At 46.3% G+C, this 23,590-nt stretch overlaps 1 protein-coding gene across 4 annotated transcripts in view; it reads left to right on the forward strand.

Moving 5' to 3' along the window:
* ZNF331 (zinc finger protein 331) overlaps positions 1-23,590 on the forward strand; it is a 58,448-nt gene that overhangs the window by 15,485 nt on the left and 19,373 nt on the right. The window contains exons 1-3 of one of the 4 annotated variants that reach the window (XM_032171049.3): positions 2,020-2,147; positions 3,255-3,321; positions 20,082-20,145. The gene's annotated coding sequence lies outside the window, so the exon portion shown is untranslated. Of the gene's footprint in view, positions 1-2,019; positions 2,148-3,254; positions 3,322-19,128; positions 19,155-19,273; positions 19,351-20,081; positions 20,146-23,590 lie in introns of those variants that run through there. The other 3 variants (XM_032171048.3, XM_032171051.3, XM_032171050.3) reach the window with 3 other exon arrangements.

Raw genomic sequence — 23,590 nt, forward strand, 5'->3', positions numbered from 1 at the left:
GATGTCTCTGTCTCCCTAGTTAAAAGGAAATAGCAGACTTGTTACTTTTATGAAAATGGATTGAGATATGTCATTGATTTTTTAATAATAACAGCTACCTTGTCTTAATTGTTATATATGACTGTGTGTTTCATGTAGATGATCCTGTTCAAACAGTCATACATTGCACTATCTTTCTTGCAGTTTTACCAGTGAGGAAATTTTACTACACTGTGAAGTTAATAACTATCAGAGCTCAGATTAACACCCTCAAATCAGACCACAGAGCCTGTGTTAATTTCACCAAAACATCTCTGCTCAAATTATATGTACCTTTTTAACCTACCCTTTTCACTTGTTGATTCATCAGAAGTTTTCTTAACTAATGAGTCAGTATTATTAGGAAATGTACTCTATGTCATTGTATAACAGACCATGGTTTAATCTGATTTTCCTTTATCCGCCACTGCAAGGTTTTCATTTTTAAAAATTATTCTCGACTGGGTGCAGTGGCTCACGCCTGTCATTCCTGCACTTTGTGAGGCCGAGGCGGGCGGATCACCTGAGATAGGGAGTTCGAGTCCAGCCTGACCAACATGGAGAAACCCCGTCTCTTCTAAAAATACAAAAATTTAGCCGGGCGTGGTAGCGCATGCCTGTCATCCCAGCTACTGGGGAGGCTGAGGCAGGAGAATCGCTTGAACCCAGGAGGCGGAGGTTACGGTGAGCCGAGATCGCACCATTGCACTTGAGCCTGGGCAACAAGAGTGAAACTCCTTCTCAAAACAAACAAACAAACAAACAAAAAATTATTCTCTGGAAATTCTGGGTAACGTCAGTGGATTACATCAATGTTAATCTTCTGGTTGTGGTATTATATACTACAATCACCAGCTGGGGTAACCAGGTGAAAGGTACACAAGATCTCTCGATTTTATTTCTTGTAACTACATATGAATCTAAAGTCTACCTAATTAAAAGAGAAAAACATTTTCAGAAAAAAAGCATTTTGTGAACATACTTCAACATTGTGTACGACTATAGCTACTTCCTTGGCATAAATACCAAAAAGAGGGATTTTGAGTCAAAATGAGACTGTGGTTAAGTACCTGCAACATCCTGTAGACCCTGTGACGTTAGTACTTGGAATGAGAGCGTCACTAACGGGGCATAACTGCTGCCTGTACATTGTTTACAATCCAGCAAGCAAGGGACACCGAATAGCAGCTCGGGCAGCCTGTACTAGCGGCCTGCAGAGAATTCCAGGTGACGCTCCAGAGGGGCTAGGAGAGGATACCCTTCTGAGGACAGCCATGGCTCGCCCGGCCTCACCCCACTCAAGAGGCCAGATGGGGTCCCAGCTGGGGTGACACAGCCCCTCTCCCAGTCGGGACGGGGCGTCTGCAGGGAGCAGGAAGGGCTTAGCATGGGGCTGCCCGCTCCGGCACCGACCTGGGACGCGCCCTGAGGCCCCTACCTGGGACCGTCCCGGACTACATTTCCCAGAGACCATCCAGGAGTATGCCGTGCTGCATGCTGGGACACGGGGCTTGGGGCTCTGGTTTCCCCCGACGGTCCCGCATCCTTCTCTAAGCCTCACCCCCTCCCGAGGCCCCAGCGATGGGGGACTACCGGGTGCGTCTGCGGCTTTGGGAGAGTCGGAGGAGGGAAAGGGAAGGGAGGGGTGCACGCACACGTGTCAGTGTGTCCGCGTGTCAGCGTCTGTGCATGCGCACATGTGTCGGGCTCTGTTGTGTCTGCACATGCGTGTCGGCATCAGTGCATGCGCACACGCCTGTGAGGGTCTGTGTGCCCGCACAGGCACGTCAGCGGCTGAGCACGCTGCGTATCGGGGGTCTGTGTACGCTCACATACGTGTCGGGGTCTGGGTACGTGCACATACGTGTAGGGGTCTGTGTGCACATGCGTGTCGGGCTCTGCTGCTGCCTGCGCGCTCCGGCCGCTGGGTGCGCATGCGCGCTGGCCTCCAGAGGGTGGCGGGACCGAGTGTGTGACGTACTTGCGTGGGAGTACGAGGCTGACGCGGCGGCCCTGTCCCCGTAACTGTGACACGGGTGCACGCGAGTGTCATTGGGGGCAATGGAGGCCGTGCTGGGTGAGCGTTTGCACCAGTGACGCAGCCGCTGCATCTCCGCTAGTCCGCGCAGGTGAGATTGGCGGGCATGGCTCCGAGGGTAGACGGGCACGGGGCTTCTGACGGTGACGCACTTGATGGAGAGTGTGGGGTGACACAGCCGGGCTCTCCCCGTAACTGGTGACCGGGGGTGCTCCAGAGGCTTTGGGCCAACGCAGCCCACGCCTGTGAACCTCGGCGGTGCGTACCTGGGACTCTGCTCTGTGAGGTGCGCTCTGGGGGTTGTGCGGGGGCGGCGGTCCGGAAGGGTCTCCGTGGCCCACGGATGCACCTTTGCACCGTGTGGGGTGGTGGGGCCCACAGCATGGCCGTGCTGGGCGTTAGTGGGTATGAGGGGCGCAGATGTGTCTCAGGAAAGCGTGAGCTGTGGTGAGGCTGAGCTGTGCAGACTTGTGCTGGGATGGGTGATCGGGCCTTCTGGGTGACGCAGGTGTGTGTCACAGCACAACCTGTAGCTCCAGCGTCTCTGTGCTGGGATGGGTGATCGGGCTTTCTGGTTGATGCAGGTGTGTGTCACAGCACAACCTGTAGCTCCAGCGTCTCTGCGCTGGGATGGGTGATCGGGCCTTCTGGTTGATGCAGGTATTTGTGACAGCACAACCTGTAGCTCCAGCGTCTCTGTGCTGGGATGGGTGATCGAGCCTTCTGGGTGACGCAGGTGTGTGTGACAGCACAACCTGTAGCTCCAGCGTCTCTGCTGCTTCCCCTGCCTTCACCTCCTAACCAAGCGGTACCTGCCTGAGAACAAGGGCCGCGGAGGGACGTGAGCGCCTGAGCCTCGCCAGGAAATTCACCGAGAAGGCAGAAACAGCCATGAGGTGACGCTTTCAGAGCCAGAAGTGCTGTCCATGCAGGCCGCCTGAGTGACAGGAGATGGTGGCCTCAGGAGTAGAATTCCTCCTGTAGAGGGACAGGTCCCTGATGTGGGAGACAGGGAGAGGGGCGGCTCCACGCTTCATCATCTCAGTCACCACAGCGTGCTCTTCAGGAATCTCCCAGAAACTCCATCTCAGGGCCTCATATTTCTCATTGGTTTTATTAGGTATGGCAGGAGTTTTCTAATGTTGCTTATATTTCAGAAAGACGTAATGTCTTACCCTTCTGGTTCTGTTTCCCCCAGGCCAGCATCCTTCAGAAAAAGCATCCCCGAGGAGGAAGACGAATTGTTAAACATCTTAAAGGGTCAGGTGGGTATCCTTTCTTTTTTTTTTAATTAAATGATATGTGTTTATAAGACTTAAGACCAAACATTAAATGTAGATGACCAAGATTTGAGTCCCGTTTCTGCCTCTTAGCTTTTTGAGCCTTCTGAAGGTAGGCTTGTGAGGAGGGTGAAATGCATTAACATGCATAAAACCCACAGACCAGCACCCCGGAGTGGGAGTGCACGGTGAGTGCTGCTGGTATGTGCTAAGTCTGGATGTCTGTACATCAGGAGCAACGTACATATGAAGGTAACTGGGATAGATGCTTGCAAGTTCACAAAATGAACCACAGCCTCAGATGGTCTAGAACTATTGTCCTTAACCTGAGGGCCTTCCACAAAACGAGCCACAGCCTCAGATGGTCTAGAACTATTCTCCTTAACCTGAGGGCCTTCCACAAAATGAGCCACAGCCTCAGATGGTCTAGAACTGTTATCCTTAACCTGAGGGCCTTCCTTTAACTCTACTTACAACTTTCCAAGGGACATTCTCTATATATTTACTGTATGTGTTTATCAGTGTTAGTGTATTTGTCCCCCACCACCACCACCCACGGAGATACTCTTTAATTTCATGGCATTAAGAAGGATGTACATGCCCCAAAGACATTTAGACCCATTGGTCTAGAATCGAAGACTGTGTACCTTGACCACAATTATTGTTCAGGATGGTGGAAATCGTTAAGTAATTATACCACATTCATTTCATGGAATGCTCTGCAGCTACAAAGAAGTAAGTTTAGTTATAGCTATAAGAAAGAAAAATGCACCTGACATAATATTAAACACTGCTAATAGTTATTAACAATAGTAAATGAAGGAAATGCTTCAATTGCCTAGAAATTCCATTGAATAAGATTTTTGTAAATACCTTATCCAACATGACAGTATATTATTTAGGATTATTCATGAATCCTTCAGAAGAGAGGAGCCTGGCCACATTTATTGAGCACATTTTTGTACCATACTCTCTTGTGTTTTGCACACACTCCTTAATTTATTCTTACCTTAGTCTGTAACAAAGTACCATAGACTGGTGTAGCAAAGTACCGTAGACTGATGGCTGAAACAACAACCATTTATTGCTCACAGTTCTGGAGGCTGGAAGTCTGAGAAGAGGGTGCCAGCATGGTCAAGTTCTGATGAGGGCCCTCTTCCAGGTTGGAGACTGTCACCATCTTGCTGTGTCCTCTCATGGAGGAAAGAGAGATGCGAGCTCTCTGAGGTCCTTTTCATAAGGCACTAATTCCATTCCTGAGGGTTCCACCCTCATGACCTAATCACCTCCCAAAGGCCCCACCTTCTAATTGTATCGCATTGGGGGAAAGGATTTTAATGTAAGAAATTGTCGGGGACGGGACAAAATATTCAGTTAATAAAGATGCCTACAGAGGCAATTTAGCTACATTATCGTGTTGAGGGTCTGATTGTATTAACTGAAACTGAGTGAAAACATGTTTTGAAACAGGAAGGTTATACCTGTTTCAGTGACACTTTTTTCAATACTAAGGCTCTTATCAGTTTATTTCTCCTGCTTTAACAAATTACCACAGATTTATTAGCTTAATACAACACAAATATATTATCTTGCTATCCTAGAGGTCAGAAGTCTGATGTGGGTCTCACTGGGCCAAAACCAAGATGTTGGCAGGGCTCTAGGAGGGGTGTGTGCCTGGAGGCTCTAGGAGATAGTCTGTTTTTTGTTTTGTTTTGTTTTTGTTTTCTGTAATTGAGATGGAGTCTTGCTCTGTTGACCATGCTGGAGCGCAGTGACACAATCTTGGCTCACTGCAACCTCCACCTCCCGGATTCAAGTGATTCTCCCGCCTCAGCCTCTCGAGTAGCTGGGATCACAGGTACAAGCCACTATCCGCAGCTAATTTTTGTATTTTTAGTAGAAACGGGGTTTCTCCTTGTTGATCAGGCTGGTCTCGAACTCCTGACTTCAGGTGATTAATTAGCCTGCCTCGGCCTCCCAAAGTGCTGGGATTACAGGCGTGAGCCACCACACCCAGCCTATATTTCTTTTTTTTATGTATTTTTGTTTTGTTTTATTTTGTTTCCTTATAGACAAGGTTGTGTTCTGTTGCCTATGCTGGAGTGCAGTGGGTTGATAATAGTTCACAGCAGCCTCAGTCTCCTGGGCTAAAGTGATCTTCCCACCTCAGCCTCTCAAGTACCTGGGATTATAGGCACAAGCCACTGTACCCTGCTCCTATCTCGTTATATTTCTTATAATAGGATTAACACAGGCCTGCTGGGGGCAAAGAAAAAAACAGTCCCTAAGGAGCCCTTAAAGAAGAATCTCCAAATTACCCATAATTGTACCATCCAGAGATAATCACTGATTAACATTTTAAATGGCCAGCACTTTGGGAGGCCAAAGTGGGACGATCACTTGAGGCCAGGAGTTTGAGACCAGCCTGGGCAACAGTGAGACTCCATCTCTACTAAAATAAAAAATTGAAAAAAATTAGCCAGGCATGGTGATGCATACCTATAGTTTCAGCTACTCAGAAGGCTGAGGTGGGAGGATCACTTGAGCTTAGGGGCTCCAGGCTGCAGTGAGCCATGATTACGCCACTGCACTCTAGCCTGGGCGACAAAGGGAGACAATGTCTCAAAAAAAAAAAACAAGAAAAAAACATTTGAGGCCGGGCGCTGTGGCTCACGCCTGTAATCCCAGCAATTTGGGAGGCCAAGGCGGGTGGATCACGAGGTCAGGAGATTGAGACCATCCTGGCTAACCCGGTGAAACCCCGTCTCTACTGGCAAGGTGGCGGGCCTGTATCCCACTACCGGAGGCTGAGGCAGGAAAAGGCGAACCCATGGGCGGACCTGCATGACCGAGCAAAAAACCCATTTGAAATGGTATTTATGTTTCTAGTCCTCTTCTTTGCCTCTAAGCATGTGTGTGTTTTGTTTTTGGAGTATTGAATCTTGCTAATTCATCATAAATGAGTCAAAGACTCCAAATCTTAATTTATAAAAGGAATCCAACCCAGCCATGAGTCTCATTACACCTGTGTGTGTGTGTGTTGGGAGGGGAAGGGCTATGCCAGTGATCTTTGCCTTGCTTTGAAATATCTCACATATTTCTACCTTGTAGGATTAGAAATACATCATCTGAATCTAACCTATGGTAACAAATTTTCAAGAAAGACAGCCTTTTAGAATTGGGTTATAGAATTAATGTTCCTTTCCCAGGACATCACAGTAATCACCATGAACACTAATCACTGGGTGCCTGGCAGATATGGACTTTCCATGTAACATAAGCAAGATTATTTTTACAAGTAACAAATATGGGCTGTATAAGTAACATTTCCAAGATAGAAAAAGAATTAGATGACAGTATCTCATACGTATCTCCCTTATCACGTGGAACACAAGATTCAGCCTCTTGCTAATGTTCTCAAATTGGCATCTTCTCGGATTAGAGTCATTAAATTAGATTTGTTTATGCAGAACAATGTCTCTGTCCCCCTAGTTGCTGATGGAAAGGGAACATTTCCTCTTTATATTTCTTAGAATCTCTTTTGCTAATGTATTCATTTTGTTAAAATGAATTTCATTCTTAACATCAGACTCTGAATGTTATTTTTGGTTAATATTGATTACACAGACAGCAGGTTCAAGGAAGGCACTTTTGTTTTTCTTGAGACAGAGTTTTGCTCTTGTTGCCTAGGCTGGAGTGCAGTGGCGCAATCGCGGCTCACCGACCGCAACCTCTGCCTCCCGGGTTCAAGCGATTCTCCTGCTTCAGCCTCTTAAGTAGCTGAGATTACAGGCAAGTGCCACCACGCCCAGCTAATTTTGTATTTTTAGTAGAGACAGGGTTTTTCCATGTTGGTCAGGCTGGTCTTGAACTCCCGACCTCAGGTGATCCACCTGCCTCAGTCTCCGAAAGTGCTGGGATTACAGGCATGAGCCACCTCGCCCAGCGGCACATTTTACCATTAGAAAAAAAAGGAGGGGGCCAAGCGTGGTGGCTCACACCTGTAATCCAAAGCACTTTGTCAGGCTGTGAGGCAGGAGGATCACTTGAGCCCACAAGTTCAAGACCAACCTGGGCAACATGGTGAGACCCTGTCTCTATTATGAATTTTTTTATTTTTTTTGAGACAGAGTCTCGCCCTGTCTCCCAGGCTGGAGTGTAATGCCACAATCTCGGTTCACTGAACCTCCACCTTCCAATTCAAGCAATCCTCCTGCCTCAACCTCCTGAGTAGCTGGGATTACAGGTGCGTACCACCATGCCCAGCTAGTTTTTTGTATCTTTGGTAGAGACGGGGTTTCACTACGTTGGCCAGGCTGGTCTCAAACTCCTGACCTCGTGATCCACCTGCCGTGGCCTCCCAAAGTGCCGGGATTACAGGCATGAGCCACCATGCCCAGCCTTATTATGAATTTTTTAAAAATAAAAACTATAAAAAGAAAATTTTTTTAAAAGAAAAAAAGCAAGGAGATTGGCCAACGTGAGTTGGTCTTCAGTAATAACAGGTAACTTCTATTACACAAATGTTACATATTATTGAGTGTTTTATATAGATTATCATACTTGCCAGTTGTAACAATCATACCGTGTAGTATTTTTATTCCATTTTATCAGTGACGAAACAGACACTATGAGGCTAACTGCCAGAGTTCAGATTCACATCTCTGAAGTCAGACCACACAACCTGTATTCTTAATTTCACCAAAATATCTCTGCCCAAATTATATACACCTTTTTAATCTACCTTCTTCACTTGATAATTCATTATAAAAATTTTCTCAAGCCAGACGCAGTGGCTCACGGCTGTAATCCCAGCACTTTGGGAGGTCGAGGTGGGCGGATCACAAGGTCAGGAGATCGAAACCGTCCTGGCCACCATGGTGAAATCCCATCTCTACTAAAAATACAAAAATTGGCTGGGCGTGGTGGCATGCACCTGTAGTCCCAGCTACTCAGGTAGCTGAGGCAGGAGAATCGCTTGAACCTGGGAGGCGGAGGTTGCAGTGAGCCGAGATTGCGCCACTGCACTCCAGCTTGGCCAGAGCAAGACTCCGTCTCAAAAAAAAAAAAAAAAAATTCTCAATAAGAATGAATATTATTAGGCCGGGTATGGTGGCTCATGCCTGTAATCCCAGCACTTTGGGAGGCCAAGGTGGGGGGATCACGAGGTCAGGAGATGAGACCATCCTGGCTAACACTGTGAAACCCCATCTCTACTAAAAATACAAAAAATTAGCCGGGCGAGGTAGTGGGCACCTGTAGTCCCAGCACTCAGGAGGCTGAGGCAGGAGAATGGCGTGAACCCGGAGGCGGAACTTGCAGTGAGCCGAGATCACGCCACTGCACTCCAGCCTGGGCAATAGAGCAAGACTCCGTCTCAAAAAAAAAAAAAAGAATCAATATTATTAGTATTCCATGCTATCATATAGCAGACCATAATTTAATCTATCCTCTACTGTGAGATATTGCTATTTTTTTCATTGTTGAAACTATATTCTCTGGAAATCGTAGATAAGATCAAGGAGGGAATCTATGTCAGTATCCTGGCTGTGATACTGTACTGTAGTTTTGTTTTTCTTTTTTTTGAGACGGAGTCTTTCTCTGTCACCCAGGCTGGAGTGCAGTGGCACGATCTCGGCTCACTGCAACCTCCACCTTCTGGGTTCAAGCAATTCTCTGCCTCAGCCTCCTGAGTAGCTGGGATTACAGGTTCCCACCACCATAGCCAGCTAATTTTTGTATTTTTAGTAGAGACGGGGTTTCACCATGTTGGCCAGGCTGGTCTCAAATTTGTGATCTGCCTGCCTTGGCCTCCAAAAGTGCTGGGATTACAGGCCTGAGCCACCATGCCCGGCCTGTACTGTAGTTTTATAAGGTATCACTACTGGTATAAGTCAGGTTAAGGGTGCACTGGATCTCTCTGTATTATTATTATTATTATTATTTTTTTTTTTTTGAGACAGAGTCTCGCTCTGTCGCCCAGGCTGGAGTGCAGTGGCGCAATCTCGGCTCACTGCAAGCTCCGCCTCCCGGGTTCACGCCATTCTCCTGCCCCAGCCTCTCCGAGTAGCTGGGACTACAGGCGCCCGCCACCACGCCCGGCTAATTTTTTGTAATTTTAGTAGAGACGGGGTTTCACTGTGGTCTCGATCTCCTGACCTCGTGATCCGCCCGCCTCGGCCTCCCAAAGTGCTGGGATTACAAGCGTGAGCCACCGCGCCCGGCCCTCTGTATTATTATTTACAACTACATGTGAATCTACAGTTATCTCAGGTTTTTAGAAAAATAACTTTCCTAGAAAAAAATTTTTCTTGATCGCTCTTTCACATACATTTGTGTACTTCTAACTCTTTTCTTGTCTTTCTAACTGTTTCCTCCTCCTGGACCCATAAATTCCACATGTGGAATTTTGAGTCAAAATTAGATGTTTGTTAAGGGCCCGCACTATGCCACACCCTGTGACGTTAGTACTTGGAATGAGAGCGTGACTAACAGAGCATAACTGCTGCCTGCACATTGTTTACAATCCAGCAAGCAAGGGACACCGAATAGCAGCTCGGGCAGCCTGTGCTGGTGGCCTGTGGAGAATTCCAGGTGACGCCCCAGAGGGCCTAGGAGAGGATACCCTTCTGAGAACAGCCGTGGCTTGCCCAGCGTCACCCCACTCAAGAGGCCAGATGGGGTCCCAACTGGGGTGACACAGCCCCTGTCACATCCACTCATGGACACTCAGTAGGCCACACTCCCGATCACCCAGCCACAGTCCTAGACAGTCACTGACTCACAGTCTGCCACTTGTATTCCCATTGTCTCTGGGCTTCCTCTGCCTTCACCTTCCAACCATGTGGTACCTGCCTGAGAGCAGCGGCCCCTAGTGGGACATGAGAGCCAGGACCCTGTCATTAACTGAACCAACACAAAGGGCATAGCCATCGCCATAGATAAGTGTTCAAGCCAGACGTGCTCTCCGTACAGGCTCCTGTGTTGCAGTAACAGGAAGCCTCAGGAGTGGGAGTCCTTGTGGAGGGAGAGGTGACTGACTTGGTAGGTGGGTGTCCGGAGAATCACGTGTTCTAGAATTCAGTAAATACAGGTTAGTCCCTAAGAACTCTGAAATTCACAAATGCCAGTGTCCTCTCAATTCCGATTGGTTTCGTCTGTGGCCTGGGGGCAGGCGTGCCCTGGAGGGTATTTGCTAATGCAGCCTGTGCTCCAGAAAGACCCTAGGGTCTCATTCTTCCTTTCCCCTAGGCTAGCATCCTTCAGAAAAAGCATCCTGAGGGGGAAAAATTATTATTTAGGTTGGTGCAAAAGTAATTGCTGTTTTTGCCATTACCTCTAATGTCAATTGCTTTTGCACTGACCTAATATTATATATCTGAAAGTAACTCTCCACATGAGTTACCTTTTTTGTTCATTAAATGATTTGTGTTTATATAACTTAGGACTCTTTACTCTTTATGGCCCCAAATATCCTCCCTAATAGCAATTTATCCCAGTAATTCCTCCCCAGAGGGTATAGCAAGGGCCATGCAGGTGTATTCCTCTCTCTACCCCTGGTTGGCCAGCCCTCTTCTTTTGAGTATTCACAAACCCATTTGTCAAATTATTGACGTCCTGCTGTGTGCTCTGGTTTTCTAAGATCTGATGGTATAGAAAAAACCCTCCTCAAAAAAAAAAAACAAAACTCCCTCCTAGAGGTTCATGTTAGCACGCTTTATTTTACAGTGTGCTTGGGTAAGGAAGGGATTCGTTTTTAGGTGGATTCAAACACAGATATCTTTGGTCTTTTCCATGGGACTGATTTTTAGAGCACAAGAAAAGAGAAAGTTAGTTTGTTTAGTCTGTACTTGGCAAAGTTGTCAGTTTTGTGAGGCTTTTAAGAGTGGAGTTTGAGCAAATTTCTGTGTCATCAAAGGCAGAGATGTTTTTCAATATGCAGTAAATCGAAATTTGTTCTATTAACTTGGACTTCTTTGGGCGGACAGCTTCCGTTTTTCTTGAGTTCCCCCTTTGTGTGAACTGTGGGAAACCATATGGTTTAATGTTGACTATGAGTTCCCGATCTACGGCAGAGGTTGGCAGATGTCTTCAATGGCAATTTGTGTATGTTTACAGTCTACAGAGGCTTTGATCTGTGTTTATACTGTGGATTAAATCAGGCTGATTAACATATCCCTCCCTCAACTCACTGATAATCATATGTGCAATGAGAACATTTAAATCTACTCTCTTGGCATATTTAAAGCATACAATATTATGCATTATATTTAGTCACCATGATAGACAATAAATCTCCAGAAATTATTCCCACTTTATCTTCTTTAATCTTCTCATTCCCCATCACCCTCCCAGCCCGACAACCACCTCTCTTCTTCTGTGAGTTTGATTTTTTTTACACTCCACATGTAAATGACATCATGCAGGATTTGTCTGTGTCTAGCTTATTTCACTTAGTACGATGTCCTCCACATTTATCCATGTTGTCACAATAACAGGATTTCCTTCTTTGTAAAGGCTGGATAGCATTGCATTGTGTTATCTCTACCACACTTTCTTTATTAACTCCTGATGAGTATGTAGGTTGATTCCTTATCTTGGCTACTGTGAATAATGCTACTGCAGTGAACATGGGAGCACAGGTATCGCTATGACATACTAATTTCATTTTCTTTGGATATATACCCAGAGTGGGATTGCTGCGTCATCTGATAGTTTTAGTTTTTTGAGGCATCTCCATAGCATTCTCCATAATGGCTATACTAATTTACATTCTAACCAACAGTGTATAAGGGTACTCTTTTCCTCACAGCCTTGCTAATGTGTTATTTGTTTTGTTTTGTTTTTTAATAAAAGCCATTCTTACATGTATGAGGTAATATCTCATTGTGGTTTAACTTTGTGTTGCCCGGAATAATAGTAGTGATCTTGAGGAATTTTTCACAGACCTATAGCGATTTGTATGTGTTCTATTAAGAAATGGCTGTTCAAGTTTTCTGCCCATTTATTATCAGAGTTATTTGGTTTTTTGCTGTTAAGTTGTTTGAGTTCAATGTTTTGTCATTTTTGTTTGTTTTTTTTGTTTGTTTGTTCGTTTTCTAGACAGGGTCTTGCTCTGTCATCCGGGCTGAAGTGCAGTGGTGCAATCACAGTTCACTGCATCCTCCACCTCCTGGACCCAAGCAATCCTCCTACCTCAGCCTCCCGAGTAGCTGGGACTACAGGCACATGCCATCATGCCTGGCTAATTTTTCTTTTCTTTTCTTTTCTTTTTTTTTCTTTTTTTTGAGATGGAGTCTCCCTCTGTCACCCAGGCTGTAGTGCAGTGGTGCGATCTCGGCTCACTGCAACCTCCACCTCCTAGGTTCAAGCGATTCTCCTGCCTTAGCCTCCGAGTAGCTGGGATTACAGGCGCGTGCCACCATGCCCAGCTAATTTTTTTTTTTTTGTATTTTTAGTAGAGACAGGGTTTCACCGTGTTAGCCAGGATGGTCTCGATCTCCTGACCTCATGATCCACTTGCCTCGGCCTCCCAAAGTGCCGGGAGTACAGGTGTGAGCCACGGTGCCTGGCCAGTTTTTCAATTTTTTGTAGATATGGGGTCTCACCATGTTGCCCAGGCTGATCTTAAACTCCTGGGCTCAAGCCATCCTCCCATCTCGGCCTTCCAAAGTTCTGGGATTACAGGTGTGAGCCACCATGCCAAGCCCTATTTTGGATGTTAACCCCTTATCAGATATATGGTTTGAAACAGTCTCTCCCAGTCCGTAGGCTACCTTTTCATTTTGTTGTTTCCTTTGCTGTGCAGGAGATTTTTAGTTTAACATAGTCCCATTTGCTTATTTTTGCTTTTGTAGGATGATTTCTGGTGTGATAGCTAAAAACTCATTGCCCAGGGCGATGTGAAGGAGAATTTTCCCTATGTATTCTCCCAGTAGTTTTATAGTTTCGGGTCTTACTTTTATGTCTTTAATCCATTTTGACTTCATTTTTCTTTTTTTCTTTTTCTTCTTTTTTTTTTTTTTTTCTGAGACTAAGTCTCACTCTGTCACCCAGGCTGGAGTGCAGTGGCACGATCTCTGCTCACTGCAACCTCCACCTCCCAGGTTCCAGTGATTCTCCTCCCACAGCCTCCTGAGTAGCTGAGATTACAGGCTCCTGCCACCACACCTGGCTAGTTTTTGTATTTTTAGTAGAGACGGAGTTCCCCGTGTTGGCCAGGCTGGTCTTAAACTCCTGACCTCAGGTGAGCCACCGCACCTGGCCTCATTTTTCTCTGTGAAGTAAAATAAGGGTCCAGTTGCATTCTTCTGCATGCAAATATCCAGTTTTCCCAACACCATTTATTTAAGAGATCATCCTTTCCCCATTGTGTGATGTTGGCACCTTTGTCAAAGATCAGTTGACCATGAGTTTGGATTTGTTTCTGGGCTCTGTTCTTCCATTGTGTGTGTTTTCGTGCCAGTATTATAAGCGTAATAGGTCTGTTGCCCCATGAGCACAGCATGTCAATACAGCAGGTTGCAGCAAAGAAAGAAGGTTTACTGTAAGGCTGCAGAACAAGGAGGCAGGATGAAAATGAAATCCGTCCTCCCAAGGAGTTTGGAGCTAGGGTTTTTAAGGGTTTTAAAGTGTGGAAATCACTGGTTGAAGAGTGCAGTGTGGAGTCATGAGACAGGAAGATGAAGAAACTATTCTCATGCTGATTCTGTTCCTCTGTGGATGTCTTCAGACTGCTTGGCATCAGCTATTTCACTGGAATTTGGGACCTGAGAAACATCTTATGCAATTCTTAAAAGCCTCATGATTCTAACATTAGAAATCCTATGTATGGGAACAGTGGGGGCTCTGTCTCAAAAAAAAAAAAAAAACTTTTCATATTGTTTTCCAGTCTGTATTTTATTTATTTTTTTGCTCTAATCTTTATTATTTCCTTCCTTCCTATCTTGAGACTCCATTTGTTCATTTTCTGGTTCCTCGAAATGTTTGTTTGAGATCTTCCTTCTTTCGTGATATAAGTATTTACTGCTATAAACTTCCGGCTTAGAACTGCCTCTCTTGCATTCTTTAAGATTTGAGGATGTTGTGTTTACATTTACGTTTGTCTCAAAATATTTTTACAGTTTCTTCCCTGGCCTGTTGGTTGTTCAGCATCATGTCGCTTAATATCCACATATTTTTTAATTTACCTGAATTTCTCCCGTTATTGATTTCTAGCTTTATGCCCTTGTGGTTGGAAAAGATCATTCATATGAGTTCAGTCATTGTAAATTTCTTAAGATTTGTATCATGACCTACCATGATCTATCCTGGAGAATGTTTCATGTGTACTTGAGAGGAATGTACATGCTGCCACTGTTACATAGATGGTGCAGAATACAACTATTAGGTCCATTTGGTCTAAAGTGTAATTCAGGTCCAGTGTTTTACTTGTTGATTTTCTGTCCAAATGACCTTCCCTTTGTTGAAAGTAGGATTTGAAGTCCTGCTTTATCATTGTATTAAAATCTAACCCTCCCTTGAGATTTGTTAATGTTTGCTTTATGTATTTAAGAGCTCGCATGCTGGATGCATACATATCTATAATCAATACATCATCTTGACTGATGGACTGATCTTATTATATAGTGACATTCTTTGCCTCTCCTTACAGTTTTTGATTTAAAGTCTATTTTGTCTTTTTTTTTTTTTTTTTTTTTTGAGATGGAGTCTCGCTCTATCACCCATGCTGGAGTGCAGTGGCCCGATCTCCGCTCACTGCAACCTCTGCCTCCCAAGTTCAAGCGATTCTCCTGCCTCAGCCTCCCGAGTAGCTGGGATTACAGGCTCCTGCCACCACGCCAGGCTAATTTTTGTGTTTTTAGTAGAGATGGGGTTTTGCCATGTTGGCCATACTGGTCTCAAACTCCTGACCTCAAGTGACCTGCCCACCTCGGCCTCCCAAAGTGCTGAGATTACAGGCATGAGCCACCATGCCTGGCTGTTAATCTTTTTCTTTGAGACAGAGTCTTGCTCTGTCACCTAGTCTGGAGTGCAGTGGTGCAATCTCGGCCCAACCTCCGCCTCCCGGGTTCAAGCGCTTCTCCTACCTCTCAGCCTCCTGAGTAGTGTGCACCACTATGCCTGGCTAATTATTGTATTTTTTAGTAGAGATGGGGTTTCACCATGTTGGTCAGGCTGGTCTCAAACGACTCCTGACCTCGTGATCCACCCACCTCAGCCTCCCAAAGTGCTGGGATTACAGGCTTGAGCCACCACGCCTGGCCAATCATTTTTAAAAATTAGGACTCCCCTAACTTTCATTTCTTATAATGGGAGTAATGCAGGCCAACTGCAAAAAAATTCAGTCCTCTAAGGAGTTCATAAAGAAGAATCTCAAAATTGATTACCCATAATTCCATCTAGAGATAATTACTGTTAATCATATTTTGGTATATATGTTTATAGTCCTCCACTTTCCCTCTAAACACGTGTGTGCTTTTGTTTCTGGAACATTAAATTCTTCTAATTGATAAAGTAAATGAATCAAAGACTTTCCAAATGGTAGTTTGTAAAAGGCATCTAGCCCAGCCACGGGTCACATTATACTTGTGAGCATGTGGGGACAGGAGGGGCGTGCCAGTGATCTTTGTCTTGTTTTGGAAAACCTCTCATATATTTACACCTTATAGGATTAGAGACACATCATCTGAAACTAATCCCATGGCAACAAATTATCAAAAAATATAGTGCACCCTTGGAATGAGTTCTGCATCTGTGGATTCAACCACAGATCAAAAATATCCTTGGGAAAAAAAATAGGATGTTTGCATCCTATTTTACAGATGCAAACATGTGTATTGAACATGTACAGACTTTTCTTCTCATTATTCTAAACAATACAGTATGAAAATTATTAGCATAGCATGTATATTAGATATTTATAAAGAATCTAGAGATGATCTAAGATGTACGGGAGGATGTGGATAGGTTATGTGCAGATACTACACCACTTCGTATAAGGGTCTTAAGCATTCGAGGATTTTGATATCCAGGGGGGTTCTGGAACAAATCTGGATACTGAAGGATGGCTCTACAGCCTTTCAGAATTAAGTTTTCTGTGATTTTAATGGTTCTTTCAAAGACGATGACAGTAATCACTGACCCCTGTTGCCTTACAAATCTGCCTGTATAAGTAACATTTCCATGATTATATGTACAAGTGAAAAATACCCACTATACAAATAACAAATCCAGGATCAGTGAAATTGAATACGATGGCAATTAAAATGGTTTGCATAAATGTCCTATAACACATGGAACACATGATTCATCCTCTTGCTAATGTTCCCAGTTTGGCATCTTCTAAGATCATATTATTTGAGCACAATTTTTGATGCAGAATCATCTCTCTGTTCCCCTACTTGCTTGTGAGAGGGAACATTTCCTCCTTATGTGTCTTAGAATCTTTTTACCTAACTAGGTGCTTAAACAAAACAAATTTCATTCTTAACATCAGGCTCTGAAAGCTCTTTTCAGTTAGCATTCGCTATATTGACAGCTGGTTTGACAAGTACATATTTTAGCATAAGAAAAAAACAGCAGGCCAGGTGCAGTGGCCCTTGCTTGTAATCCCAGCACTTTGGGAGGCCAAGGAGGCAGATTGCTTGCGCTCAGGAGTTCAAGACCAGCCTGGGCAGCATAACAAGACCCCGTCACTACCAAAAAAAAAGAAAAAAATTACAAAAACTAGCCAGACATGGTGGCGTGCACCTGTAGTCCCAGCTCTTGGGAGGCTAAGGTGGGAGGATGACTTCAGCCTAGGAGGCAGAGGTTGCAGTGTGGCTGAGATTGCGCTACTACTCTCCAGCCTGGGTGACAAAGCGAGACCCTGTTTCAAAAAAATTAAAATAAAAACAGCAGATGAGTTTCTTTTTTAAAACTGGATTCAGGATCAGTGTAATGTTACTGATCTTCAATAGTAACCACAAACTTAAAAAATCTTTACATAGTACTGTATGTATTAGATATTCTGATATTTAATAGTTGAGACAGTCCTACCTTATAGTATTATTATCCCAATTTTACTAGTGAGGAAACCAGCAGTTAATAACTGTTAGAGCTCAGATTGACATTCTGAAAGTTATACTATAGAGCCTATGTTCTTAATTTCACCAAAAATCTCCTCCCAAATTATACATACCCTTTCAAACCTACCTTCCTCTCTTAGTAATTAATGATACATTCTTTCAATTTACATGAATCAGTATCACTATTAGTAAATGTATTGTATGCCATTATATAGCAGACTAATTTATTCTGTACTGTGATATTTTCCTCTATCTTCTGCAAGATTTTCATTTTTAAAAATTACTGTCTTGGCTGGGTGCAGTGGCTCATGCCTGTAATCCTGGCCTGGACAACAAGAGCGAAACTCCATCTCAACAAAAAAAAAAAAAAAAAAAAAAAATTACTGTCGTGAAATTTGCATAACATCAATGGATGATGTCAATGTGAATGTCCTGGCAGTGATACTGTATACTACAATCACCAATTGGGGTAACCAGGTGAAAGATACATAGGCTTTCTCAGTATTGTGTGTACAACTACCTAAGAATCTACAATTTAAAAGAAAAACTTTCACACACAAGATAATCTCCGCACATATTGGGCATACATGTGTGTACTACTCTAGCTATTTCCTTGGGATAAATTCTAAAAAGTGGGATTTTGAGTCAAAATGAGACTGTGGTTAAGTACCTGCAACATCCTGTAGACCCTGTGACATTAGTGTGGAATGAGAGCATGACTAACGGGGCATAACTGCTGCCTGTACATTGTTTAGAATCCAGCAAGCAAGGGACACCGAATAGCAGCTCCGGCAAGCCTGTGCTGGCGGCCTGCAGAGAATTCCAGGTGACGCTCCAGAGGGGCTAGGAGAGGATACCCTTCTGAGGACAGCCATGGCTCGCCCGGCATCACCCCACTCCAGAGGCCAGATAGGGTCCCAGCTGGGGTGACACAGCCCCTCTCCCAGCCGGGAAGGGGCGTCTGCAGGGAGCAAGATGGACTCTGTGGGGCTGCCTGCCTGGAACGCGCCCTGAGGCCCCTGCCTGGGACCGTCCCGGACTACGTTTCCCAGAGGCCCCCCCCAGGAACTTAAGGCGCTGCATGCTGGGACACGGGGCTTGGGGCTCTGGTTTCCCCAGACATCGCCCTCCTCAAGCCTCTTACCCCTTCCCGAAGCCCCTGTGTGTTTGGGCCTAAGTAGGGCATTCGCTTCCTAGGAGGAACCCGGGGGTGCGTGCCAAGCATAGGGGTAGGGGGACCGCCGAGTGCGCTTGTGGCTTCGGGAGAGGCCAAAGAAGGAAGGAGTGGGAAGGGTGCGCGCACACGTGTCAGTGTGTTCATGTGTCAGCATCTGTGCACGCGCACATGTGTGTCGGGGTCTGGTCGCACATGCGTATCAAGGTCTGGCCACACACATGCTTTGGGGGGTCTGTGTGCACGTACACGTGCGTGTCGCGGTCTGGGTGTACATGCGTGTCAGGATCTGTGTGCACGCACATGCGTGTCGGGCTCTGCTGCTGCCTGCGCGCTCCGGCTGCTGCGTGTGCGAGGCCGGGCCCGAGTCCGGGGTGCGCATGCGCGCTGGCCTCCATGGGTGGCGGGACCGACTGTGCGACGCACTTGCGTGGGAGTGCGAGGCTGACGCGGCGGCTCTATCCCCCGTAACTGTGACACGGGTGCACGCGAGCGTCATTGGGGGTGAGGGGGGCCGTGCTGGGTGCGCTTCTGCACCAGTGACGCAACCGCTGTGTCTCCGCCAGTCCGCGCAGGTGAGATTGGCGCCCATGGCTCCAAGGGAAGACGGGCACAGAGCTTCTAGCGGTGACGCACTTGCTGGAGAGAGTGTGGGGTGATGCAGCCGGGCTTTCCCCATAACTAGGGCCCGGGGTGCTCCCGAGGCTTTGGGGCGACGGAACCCGCACCTGTGAACCTCGGCAGTGCGTCCCGGGGACTCTGTTCTGTGAGGTGCGTTCTGGGGGATATGTGGGGGCGGCGATCAGGACGGGTCTCTGTGGCCCACAGATGTGCCTTTGCACTGTGTGGGATGGCGGGGCCAGCAGCGTGGCCGTGCTGAGCGTTAGTGGGTATGAGGGGCGCAGATGTGTCTCAGGACAGTGTGTGCTGTGGTAAGGCTGAGCCGTCTGTGCAGGCTTGTTGTGCTGGGATGGATGATCGGGCCTTCTGGGTGACGCAGGTGTGTGTGACAGCACAACCTGTAGCTCCAGCGTCTCTGTGCTGGGATGGGTGATCGGGCCTTCTGGGTGACGCAGGTGTGTGTGACAGCACAGCCTGTAGCTCCAGCGTCTCTGCTGCTTCCCCTGCCTTCACCTCCTAACCAAGCGGTACCTGCCTGAGAACAAGGGCCACGGAGGGACGTGAGCGCCTGAGCCTCGCCAGGAAATTCACCAACAAGAAGGCAGAAACAGCCATGAGGTGACGCTTTCAGAGCCAGAAGTGTTGTCCATGCAGGCCGCCTGAGTGACAGGAGACAGTGGCCTCAGGAGTAGAATTCCTCCTGTAGAGGGACAGGTCCCTGATGTGGGAGACAGGGAGAGGGGCAGCTCCACGCTTCATCATCTCAGTCACCACAGCGTGCTTTTCAGGAATCTCCCAGAAACTCCATCTCGGGGCCTCGTATTTCTCATTGGTTTTATTAGGTATGGCAGATGTTACCCTTCTGGTTCTGTTTCCCCCAGGCCAGCATCCTTCAGAAAAAACATCCCCGAGGAGGAAGACGAATCGTTAAACATCTTAGGTCAGGTGAGTATCTTTTTTTTTTTTTTTTAATTAAATCATATGTGTTTATAAGACTCAGTGGGCCAGGCGCAGTGGCTCACGCCTGTAATCCCAGCACTTTGGGAGGCCGAGGTGGGCAGATCACAAGGTCAGGAGATCGAGACCATCTTGGCTAACACGGTGAAACTCTGTCTCTAGTAAAAATACAAAAATTAGCCAGGTGTGGTGGCGGGCACCTGTAGTCCCAGCTACTCGGGAGGCTGAGGCAGGAGAATGGCGTGAACCCGGGAGGTGGAGTGCAGTGAGCCGAGACCTTGCCACTGCACTCCAGCCTGGGCGGCAGAGCGAGACTCCGTCTCAAAAAAAAAAATCCCATTGAATTAGACATTTTGTAAATATCCTATCCAACATGACAATTGATTGATTATTCAGTGAAGGAAGAGAGGAGCCTGGTCACACTTATTAAGCACATTCTCTGTACTAAACTGTCTCTTATCTATTTTGCACACACTTCTTAATTCTTGTCTTAGTTGATTCAGTCTGTTGTAACAAAGTACCATAAACTGTGTGACTAAAAGCACAAAATTTTTATTTTTTTTTAATTTTTTTTTAAGAGAGAGGGTCTCACTATGTTGCCCAGGCTGGTCTTGATCTCATGAGCTCAAGCTCTCCTCCCACCTTGGCCTCACAAAGTGCTTGGATTACAAGATGTGAGCCACCGTGTTGGGCCTTTTTTATTGTTTTTGTTTTGTTTTGTTTTGTTTTTGAGACAGCGTCTCACTCTGTCATCCCGGCTGGAGTGCAGTGGTGTGATCATAGCTCACTGCAACCTCAGCCCCCTGGGCTCAAGCAATCTTCCCATCCCAGCCTCCCAAGTAGCTGGGGCTACTGGTGTGTGCCACTACACGTGGCTGTATATTTTTATTTTTATTTTTATTTTTATTATTATTATTTTTTTGAGACGGAGTCTCTCTCTGTCGCCCAGACTGGAGTGCAGTGGCGCAATCTCGGCTCACTGCAAGCTCCGCCTCCCGGGTTCACGCCATTCTCCTGCCTCAGCTTCTCCGAGTAGCTGGGACTACAGGCGCCCGCCACCACGCCCGGCTAATTTTTTGTATTTTTACTAGAGACGGGGTTTCACCGTGGTCTCGATCTCCTGACCTCGTGATCCGCCCGCCTCGGCCTCCCAAAGTGCTGGGATTACAAGCGTGAGCCACCGCGCCTGGCCTATTTTTATTTTTATTTTGAGATGGGGTCTCGCTTTGTCATCCAGGTTGGAATGCAGTGGCACGATCTCGGCTCACTTCAACCTCTGCTTTCTGGGCTCAAGCAATCCTCCCACCTCAGCCTTCTGAGTAGGTGGGACTACAGGTGCCCGCCACCACACCTGGCTCTTTTTTGTTGTTTTTTTGGTAGATACGATGTTTCACCATGTTGCCCAGGCTGGTCGTCAACTCCTGAGCTCAAGCAGTCTGCCTGCCTCAGCCTCCCAAAGTGCTGGGATTACAGGCGTGAGGCGCCACACCCAGCCAATTTTTTAATATTTTGTAGAGACAGGGTCTTGCCATGTTGCCCAGGCTGGTATCAAACTCCTGAGCTCAAGCAATCCTCCCACTTCCACCTCCCAAATTGCAGGGATTACAGGCATCACCCACTGTGTCCAGCCACAGCAAGCATTTATTTCTCACAGTTCTGGAAGCTGGAAGTCTGAGACCAGGGTGCCAGTGCAAGCAGGTTCTGGTGAGGCCCTCCTCCAGGTTGCAGTCAACCACCCTCGTGCCATGTCCACACATGGTGAAAGGGAGCTGAGAGCTCTCTGGGATCCTTTTTATAAGGCACTAGTCCTATTGCTGAGCACTCCTCGCTCATGTCCTAATCACCTTCCAAGGGCCTCATGTCTTAATACCATCACATTGGGGAACAGAATTTCAATATAGGAATCTGGGGAGGAATAAAATACTTAGTTTATCAGGTATCTTCAGAGGCTATTTAGGTACAGTATTGTGCTTAGGGTCAATGTACAAAACCAACTCATTTTTCTTCTCTCACACCACAACAATAATCAACACAGAAAACTTTGTGACTTGGCCGGGTGCGGTGGCCTACACCTGTAATCCCAGGACTTTAGGAGGCCAAGGCGGGTAGATCACTTGATGCCAGGAGTTCGAAACCAGCCTGGCCAGCATGGTGTAACCCTGTTCCTACTAAAAATACAAAAATTAGCTGGGTGTGGTGGCACATGCCTGTAATCCCAGCTACTCAGGAGGCTGAGGAAGGGGAATCGCTTGAACCTGGGAGGCTGTGAACCTGTGATGAGCTGAGATCACACCACCGCACTCCAGCCTGGGTGACAGAGCAAGACTCTGTCTCAAAAAAAAAAAAAAAAAAAAAGCTTTGTGACTAAATGTGTAGGGAGAAGCAAGCTGTAGTAGACAGCAGCTGGATGTCCTGCAGTTCAGTTCTGACACTACCTGCAGATGGCATCAGATTCCACAGGCTGTGAGCAAGACTGTCCCACTCTGCCCCGCTAGCCACAAGACGAGGCCTCTGGGACCTTTTGCCAACCCTCTACAGGTTGGGGTTCTTATACTCTTTGGCTTCTATTAATGTATTTGATTGACTCAGAATTCAGGGAAACGCATACACCAGTTTATTACAAAGGATATTTTAAAGGATACTAATGAACAGCCAGATGAAGAGATATGTAGGGCTAGCGTTGAAAGAGTCCCAAGCACAGGAGCTTCTGTTCCCATGGAATTGGGGTGTGCCACCTTTTCAGCACGTGGATGAGTTCTTTCGTACCTTCCTAGCAGCTGCCTCTTGTTCAGCTGTCCGGAAGCTCTCCTCACCCTGTCTTCTTAGGCCTTTTGTGGAGACTTCATTGGATAGGTGTGACTGAAGCATGCACGAATGTGTTGAAATGTGATTGGACAAATAGAGTTGATCTAATGCTAATAGACTGAGTGGGGAAACTCAAGGCCTGTCTATTCAGATTCTTCTTGGTCTCTCAGTGCAGCGTTCCTTCCTACAGGTACAGGGCAGGACCCTCTCTGGAGTGAGAGTCCTGCTTTGGGCAGGTGAAAGGAGGGCAAGAGAAGATGAGAGAGACAGAGATTCTGCTTCCCGAGGCCTGCTTCTGAGGCTGAAAGTGCCCTAACATTAAGACTGTACCAAGGGTTATGGAATTATGAGTCAAGAACCAGGGACAAGAACAGACAGACACACACATACCCCATGTATACATACATATAGACACCTACATATATACACACCATACACACATATACACACACATACCCCATATATACACACATATACACACCTACATATACACACACCATACACACATATACACACACATACCCCATATATACACACATATACACACCTACATATACACACACCATACACACATATACACACACATACCCCATATATACACACATATACACACCTACATATACACACA

This window comes from Hylobates moloch, unplaced genomic scaffold, assembly GCF_009828535.3.
Source record: "Hylobates moloch isolate HMO894 unplaced genomic scaffold, HMol_V3 SCAFFOLD_12, whole genome shotgun sequence".
Classification (NCBI taxonomy): Eukaryota; Metazoa; Chordata; class Mammalia; order Primates; family Hylobatidae; genus Hylobates; species Hylobates moloch.